Source organism: Sphaerodactylus townsendi, unplaced genomic scaffold (genome assembly GCF_021028975.2).
Source record: "Sphaerodactylus townsendi isolate TG3544 unplaced genomic scaffold, MPM_Stown_v2.3 scaffold_25, whole genome shotgun sequence".
Taxonomy (NCBI): Eukaryota; Metazoa; Chordata; class Lepidosauria; order Squamata; family Sphaerodactylidae; genus Sphaerodactylus; species Sphaerodactylus townsendi.
The window spans coordinates 217819-225835 of NW_025950418.1; the positions used below are offsets into that span (position 1 = coordinate 217819).

At 46.8% G+C, this 8017-nt stretch overlaps 1 non-coding gene across 1 annotated transcript; it reads right to left on the reverse strand.

The window, feature by feature from the left end:
- Positions 1-7359: 7359 nt before the first annotated feature.
- Positions 7360-7465, reverse strand: LOC125425290. The gene has a single exon (XR_007243346.1). It is a non-coding gene; the product is annotated as a U6 spliceosomal RNA (small nuclear RNA).
- Positions 7466-8017: the final 552 nt, after the last annotated feature.

An 8017-nucleotide genomic window follows, 5' to 3' on the forward strand; every position in this document is an offset into this window, starting at 1 on the left:
AAAACGATGATTTGCTCACAGGCTCTCACTATGGAACTGAGGGCCTTTCCCCACTTACCTTAAGCCCCGCGCTACTCTCTTCAAGTAGCGTGGGGTCCTCGGGCACTCCCCATGGCAGGGGCGGCCACACCGAAGCCGCCCCGACGCTGCCGCGGTCACGCCCCCTCAGCGCGCGGCATCCCTGGCGCTGGAGAAAACGGCGCCTTTTGATGACCCCATGCTCTGCGGGGTCGTGGGGACGCCCGGACGCACGGCAAAGGGGGGATCGCTTCGAGTGGGGAAAGGCCCTGGCGGAAATCACGTAGTGTTTCATGGCTCTTGCTTGTTCTGTGTTGTCACCCTCCTCCCTAGAATTTCGGCTCTCTGCACCGTTACAACCAGTCTCGTTTTTTTAACCCTGTCTGTACCTCGCTAATTTTATTTGTTTATTAAAACATTTACTGCCTGACTTTTACCCTGTATAAGAAGGCCTACATATTTCCTTAGTGCTGCTGTTAGTACTAGGGCTCTTTCTACATGGTACGTTGTACTCCTCCTTGGCTTCCTGACACCAGTGTATTTTCAAAAAGCGTCCACATGATATATCTAAACCCAGTGTTAAAAACCCTGTATCACATTTCTGCTAAGCTTCTTCCCAACATTCCACCCTTCTTATATTCTGTCCCCAAATTTGCAAGAATTTCCCTTCCTAAAGATGGCAATTCAAGGTTGCCCTGGCACCCCGAGTGGCAGCTGTGATGGAATTTTCTTCTGCTGAAGATGTTCCCTTCTCCAGATGTTCCCTGCTCCAGATGTTCCCTTCCCAGTTGCCCGAGGAAGGAGCTTTATGAAAGCAATATTGACTTCAAAATCGTTCCTGTGTTCTTTTTTTAAATGAAATTTTCCACCAAATTTACAGTCATCATACACAAATGATCAAAAACAAACCCCAAGGGGGAAAAAAGAACAAGAATAGAGAGTCGTCAGTGAGAAAAAGAAGAAAAGAGAAAGAAGGAAAGAAGAAACAACATTTCCTACATACGTATCTTAAAACGAAAACGACTTCCTACTAGAATGATAAATTACTTAAATAAATATTATAGTTTGGTTACATTTCATTATAGATCCTGAAGATTATTAATCTAAATACATTATTTTTATTTATTTATTTTTATACCCTGCCCTACCCCACAAAAGGCTCAGGGCGACTTACAAATTAATTCACTTGATTGAATAATAATATAATTGCATAATTCTTTAACTACTAATGGTAAGGAAATTGTTAGGGCAATAAATAAAGTCTATTAGAGCCAAAGCCTGGTTCTGTGACTGTTTTCAAGCCTTAAAATTGAGAGACAATATTGAAGATAAAACAACCGGTAAAAATAATTTCCTCCTCTAGTAATAAGCCTCCGTAAAATTATATTGAAATAATTGTAAAAAGGTAAGAGATTAAAATTGGCAGGGAGCCTGGAGCCTGGGAAAAACAGACAAAAACAGACAGAATAAAAGTGGAGGAGCTCACAAAACCACCTCTCTCTTCGGCGCCATCTTCCTTTCGGAAAGGTTGACTTAGTGCAAAAATCATGAGGCTCCATGAGGATCCATCTTTAACTACTAATGCTTTAACTCTCCGGGCTCAGCCGCAGCGCCCGGACGTGCCCCACTGAGTCCCGCACCAGCTGCCACCGCGGGAGATGGGAAGGCTGCAGAGGAGCCTCTTGCAAGGAGGGTGAAGGCCTTAGAGGCCTCAGAGGCCTTGTTCCAAGGGGAAGGCAGGGAAGAGAGGAGGCTTAGGCCCAGCAAGCCCACAGCTGAGGCAGCTGTAGAAGATGGGCTGTAGAAGCAGCTGGGATGAGGGAGAGGAATGAGAGGGCAGAAGGGATATAAGGAAGTGGGAAAGGGCGAATCCCACTGGAGCTGCCGCAGCAGCAGCGAATGTGGGTGGTAGTGTGAAGAGTCAAGGGAAAGGGACAGCTCAGTGGTGGGAAGTGGGAAGGAGGGAAGAGGACCCTGAAGCCCAGACCTCCTTTGAGAACCTAGACCCCGGTTCAAGCTGGTCCTCACCCTGTGCAGTAACAGGGTGGGAGTCGTTCACACAGGCTGTAAACACCTCTCCCTGCGAGGCCACAGGGGAGAGACAAAGCCCTGGAAACTCCTCTCCCTGTGAAGCAACAAGGGAGAGAGAGGGGGAGGGTGTGAACTCTCAAGCCAGACAGGGGAAGGGAGACAAGGAGACCTGCTAGGAGGAGGGTGGCATGGGCGAGGGCTGCCCCGTACACCCAGTGCTTTGTGGGCACAGTGGTTTCTTGGCCCCTTGGGCCAATTGGGAGAGTCATCGTCTGGGGAGACCAACCCCCAGGTTAGGGAGGAGGGAAGGATACACCGCCCAAAGGGCCCGGGCGAGGGGGGGGGACGCCACATTAACTTAAACATTTTTCTTTTCATATCCTCTAGTGACTCCTTTTAAAATATTTTAATTCCAAATATTCAGTATTTCAAACTCAACATAAAATATTTATATCACTGTTCTCTTTTCAAATAAACAGTTAATGGGTCCCAAATTTTTTCCAAATGATGATACTTAATTACTAATGATAATTTGTCTATTGCTGAGAGTTCTATTAATTTATCCAGTCCTTTGTTGTCAGTACCAATTGAGGCACAGTTCTGGAAGGGAAAGGAGATCAGTGAGGATATGAGAAAGCTCTAGGCATGAGTGAAAGGTCTATTTTTAAAGTGTGCCCATAAGAAGCATTGAATACCCAACCTTGTGTGACCAGAAGAGGGAGTATGGAGACCTCATTGGTTGAACACCAGGCATTGTTGATATGCCCTGCAGCAAAAACAACATTTAAGTCACACATGAGTGGCTGGGGTTATCTGCTGTACTATACTCTGGAGTGCAAAATATTTCAGCTGGAGCTTGACATTGGAAAGACGTTTGGATTTTTAATGAGACTTAATACATCTTTAGGATGAGTAACTTTAATTGGACATTAACATTGATTCTTTGTGCTCTTCTGCATCATTTTATGGGTGCTTATTGGACAAATTGAAAATGTCTTTAAAAATGTAAAAGTGGGAGATGCAATGGTTCCAGCTGAAATGACAGGCTCCTGGCAAGGCCCCCCAATTTCTCACCACGGCTTAACAGAGTGCCAGGGGGAAATGGGGGAGGAGCTGTGGTGGGATCCAAAAAATTTAGTAACAGGTTCCCATGGTGGTGGGATTCAAACTGTGGCGTAGCGCCAATGGGGCTGGGCAAGGCATTCCGGGGGCGTGGCCGGGCATTCCGGGGGTGGGGCATTCCTGGGTGGGGCTGTGGCAAGGATGCAGCTGCTGCGCCGGTCCTTGGGCGGGAACTAATGCACGCGGGCGCAGGCTGCCACGCACGCCGGTGCACCTCCTGCTAGACTGCTTCAAGTTCTGCACGCTACTGCTGAGAGGAGGGGCGTAACTAAGGCAAAAATCACGTGGCAAAATCACCAATTAGTAACCCCGCCTCGGCACACACAAATAATTAGTAACCTACTCTCGGGAACCTGTGAGAACCTGCTGGATCCCACCTCTGGGGAGGAGCATTTGGTGCCACATCGATGTGTGATATCATTTCAGTGCAAAACTGGAAATGAAGTCATGTGTTGGCATAATGCTCTAAGGCTCAACCACAGTTAAATCTAGATCGGTGCCCCAATGCAGTGATGTCACTTCCGGTTCTGTGTTGAAAGTGATGTCATGTGATACCTTACCCCTCCCAATTCTCTAAGAATGCTCTCAAGGACTGGCAAACCTAGATTCTTGCAAATTGTTGCATGATGAACTACAAGATATGCAGAGGTCAGCAAATGCCAAGCCAAATTAGCTGTTTCCCCACAGTTAAGGGCAGTAACGCTATCCATCTGTGGGCCACCTTTCCTCTCCTCCATTCCTTATGCCTTTTTCCTTTTCCTTCCCCCTTTTCCTTGGGTTGGTATGAATGTAGGGTTGGTCAATACTAAAAAAATTCGGTAAAATTCGGATTTGGGTATTTTGGGGCATAAAATGATTTGTATGCCCGAATCCGAATCATAGCCGATTCGGATATGCCCGAAAATTTGGGTAAATCCGAAAAATTCGGGTCCGTTTTATTATTTTTTTGAATTTTCTGTGTTTTTACACGTTTGGGCCTGCAGGGGGGACATAATTTTAAAACTAGCGGCACCAAAATTTCAGGATATCATCTTGAGACTGTCCTGATGATTCTCCCCAAGTTTTGAGCAGTTTGGATTACAGGGGCAAAGTTATTGACCCTCAAAAGGAGTGCCCCATCCCCCATTGTTTCCAATGGAAGCTAACAGGAGATGGGGCTACACTTTTTGAAGGTCATAACGTTGGACCCCTAGAACCAAACTTCCTGAAACAGAGGGAGTATCATAGGGACAGTACACATTTATATTCTACCCTGAAATTTTTGGTGACAGTAGCTCTAAAACTGCACCCCTCACAGTCACCCAAAGAAATTTTAAGATTCTGTGCTCTGTGGTGGTTGAAACAAAACCATTTGCAGCCAATGGGAAATTTCTGTGGGAGGACTCAATCAGGTGCACATTTCTCATGGTAAACCCACAAGAACTTTCCAGGTGTCTTCCAGGGAAGTCTCTTCATGACACTATCGAGGATTTAGTAACCGATTACTTCAAAGGGTTCAGTATGTTGTAGGTGGGGTCCATCTCCCACTGCCCCCATAAGCAAGTTCCTCAAACCTGGATGGTCTCATTAAGACTCTCCTGAAGAGACTCTGTTTATTTAATGACAGTACCTTATGATAAATGTGCACCCCACTGCCCTCCTCCTGAAATTCCCACATTGTCAGCAATGCAGAAGTCACGGCAGAAAAAAGAACCTTGGGCAAATTGTTGGGGGTGCCTCCGGGGGCACATTTTTAGACATACCAGCACCAAAATATCAGGGTATCATCAGGAGACTGTCCCTGATGACACACCCCAAGCCTGGTACAGTTTGGTTTAGGGGGGCCAAAGTTGCTGGACCCTCAAAATGGCCTTCACCATCTCCTTAACAATAAAATTGCAGAGCAATGGGATGAAATTTGCCCCCCCTTTGAGGGGTCCATGGCACAGCCCCCCTAGACCAAACTGCATAGGCAGGGGGTGTCATGGGACAGTCTCCTGATTGATACCCTGAAATTTAGTGCCACTAGCTTTAAAAATTCCGGTTTTCATGTTTCACCGCTCCCTGCACATGAAATGCTGGAGTGAGTGAGCAGTGAAACCATCAGGCTCCAACATTTTTAAAGCTAGTGACACCTCTTTCAGGGTATTGGCATCAGGAGAGACTGTCCTGATGATACCCCAAAAGTTTAATGCCAGTTTGGTTCAGGGGAAACAAAGTTATGGACTCTCAAAATGTAACCATCCGCTATCAGCTCCCAGTGGAAACCATGGGGGATAGCTGCAACCCTTGAGAGGGTGCATACTTGAACCAAGCTGCACCAAACTTGGTGGGCAACATCAGGACAGTCACCTGATGATACCCTGATAGTTTGGTGCCGATACATCTCAAAATGCGTCCCCTGCAGGCACCCCCAGAAATTTGCCCAAGATTCTTTGTTCTGCAGTGACTTAGCTGTATTGCTGCTGTCAATAGGGAATTTTTGAGAGGGCTGTGAGGTGCACATTTCTGAAGGTATGGTCACAAAACTTTCAGGGTATCTTCAGGAGAGTCTCTGGATTGACTTCAGCTCCAAGGTTTACAGAATTTTGCTTCAGGGGGTTTTTAATTGTATGGGACCCAAAAAGGGTAGGGGCGATCGCCCACTTCCACCTGAAGGAGAGTTCCCCAAACCGGGATGGTGTCATCCAGAGACTCTCCCTGAAGATACCCTGAAAAGTACAATAGGTTTACTATGAAAAAATGTGCACTCCACAGCCCTCTATCAGAAATTCCCTATTGACAGCAATGCAGCTAAGTCACTGCAGAACAAAGAATCTTGTGCAAATTTCTGGGGGTTGCCTGCAGGGAGTGCATTTGTAGATGTATCGGTACCAATATTTCCAGTGTATCATCAGGAGACTGTCACAGTGATACCCTCCAAGCTGGTGCTGTTTGGTTCAGGGGGGCCAAAGTTATGGACCCTGAAAGGGTAGCCCTCATCACCTTAGTTCCCATTGGAAAGAATGGGGGATAGGGACACCACTTTTGGGGGTCCATAGCACAGCCCCTATTGGCTCTGCACCAAACTTGGAAAGTATCATGAGGACAGTCTCCTGATGATACCCTGAAAATCTGGTGCTGATATGTTTAAAAATGTCTCCCCTGCAGGCCGAAATGTGAAAAAAACACCAAAAAATAAAAAAGCATAGTCATTTAGTGAAATCCCAGTCCCATGGATTCAGGATCTGTTAGGATTCGGACAGCTCAGATTCATCTCCTGCTGCGTCCGAATCCGTCCAGGCTCCGATGCAGATTGATGAGTAAAAATTCGGATTTGGACTGTCCGAATCTCCAACCCTAGTCTAGGATCCCTTCAAGATTTCTGGAAAGGTTTACCACTCAATAGTATATCAAAAGTGGGGGGGGCTCCCAAAATGCCAAAAGTAAAATTGTGTGTGAGAAAAGCGCCACTTCCCAATGGAAGCATCTGACCCAGGTAAGATAATGCAGACTGTAACAGTTCTCTGGTAATAGGCCACAGCAGCCCATGCGTGGAGTTTATTAGAAGGGACCCACTCCAACTCACCTACCACCTGTGAGCCAGAAACAGAGCAATTGAATCAGGGATCCCAAGCATTTTTCCAGAAAGGGGAAAGGACCCTAGATGGACTCACAAATTCCAAGGCACTAAATCCCTATATGGCTCCCTGATGTGAAATTACCTGTAGCAAGAGACCATAAGGGATCCCCTGATACTACAAAGAAGGCCAGCCTTTGGAAAAAAGCAAGGTCAAGGAAATTGTCCACCACGAAAGGCTGGAGGACTCCATCTGTGGTCATGTACACCCAGGTTCATGAGCTGATCTGAAAATGCATCTCTAAGCTGCTGGTAGCCCTAGGGGCTAGGGAGCTGAAACAATTCTCCTGGTGATAAGGGGTAAAACATCAACAATACAGTTGGTGATACCTGGAGTAAAAAGAACCTTAAAGCTTATGATCAGTCGGGTATAGCAATACCAACTCCCAGAGTAACCACATTGTTCCCTTACAGAACAGCCAGATTGACTGTTGTCCTTTTTATCGCCTGGTTGTCGCATTCAAAGGCATCAGATGGCCCCGGAAGAGGCTGTTGCAGATGTAGACTGCAAACCCCACTGGGAACTGTTCCCAAAGGATACACAAAGTGGACCCATAAGGGGAGGGACTGTACACCCCAGCACCAGCGGCTGAAATATAAAACGCCTAAGAAATTTGTGTGACATCCTTGGCAGTGGCCATGCTAACTTTCTCTGTATCATTCCAATATTAGTATATGTGCTGCTGAAGTGACCACTGATGTTAGGAGCAAAACAGCTGTGGAATGTGCAAGGCAGGCATGGAAGGCCCCTCCTGGTGCTGCAACCCTGTAGGCATAGCTAGGTGCCCTAACAGGGATAGCCTATTTCCAAGCCGCTTTACCACAAGCACATAAACAACACTTGGCACCAAGAAATCAGAGAACTGTGGAGAAAAATACAGGGAAGACAAATTTCTCCTTACAAGAAAACCCTGGCTGCAATACCTGGTAGCTTGGGGAAAAATCCATCCCTATTCAGTGTTGCCAGTCCTTCATTACAACTATAAGCGATCATGACCAAGGAGAAAATCTGAGAAACCCTTAGTACTTGTATGAGACTACACATTTCCACCTGTAAGACTGTGAGGCAGCAAAAGGCCTTTGTGCTCAGTCAGACAGATGTGATATAAAACCCGAAGGGCTGTCACTTCCTAAGCATAAAATAACAATCCCGCCCGCCCGCCCGCCCCCCCCCCCCCCCCCCCCCCCCCTCCCTCTCCCCCCCTCTCCCCCCCTCGCCTTTCGTCCTTCTTTATTTGTTTATTTTTT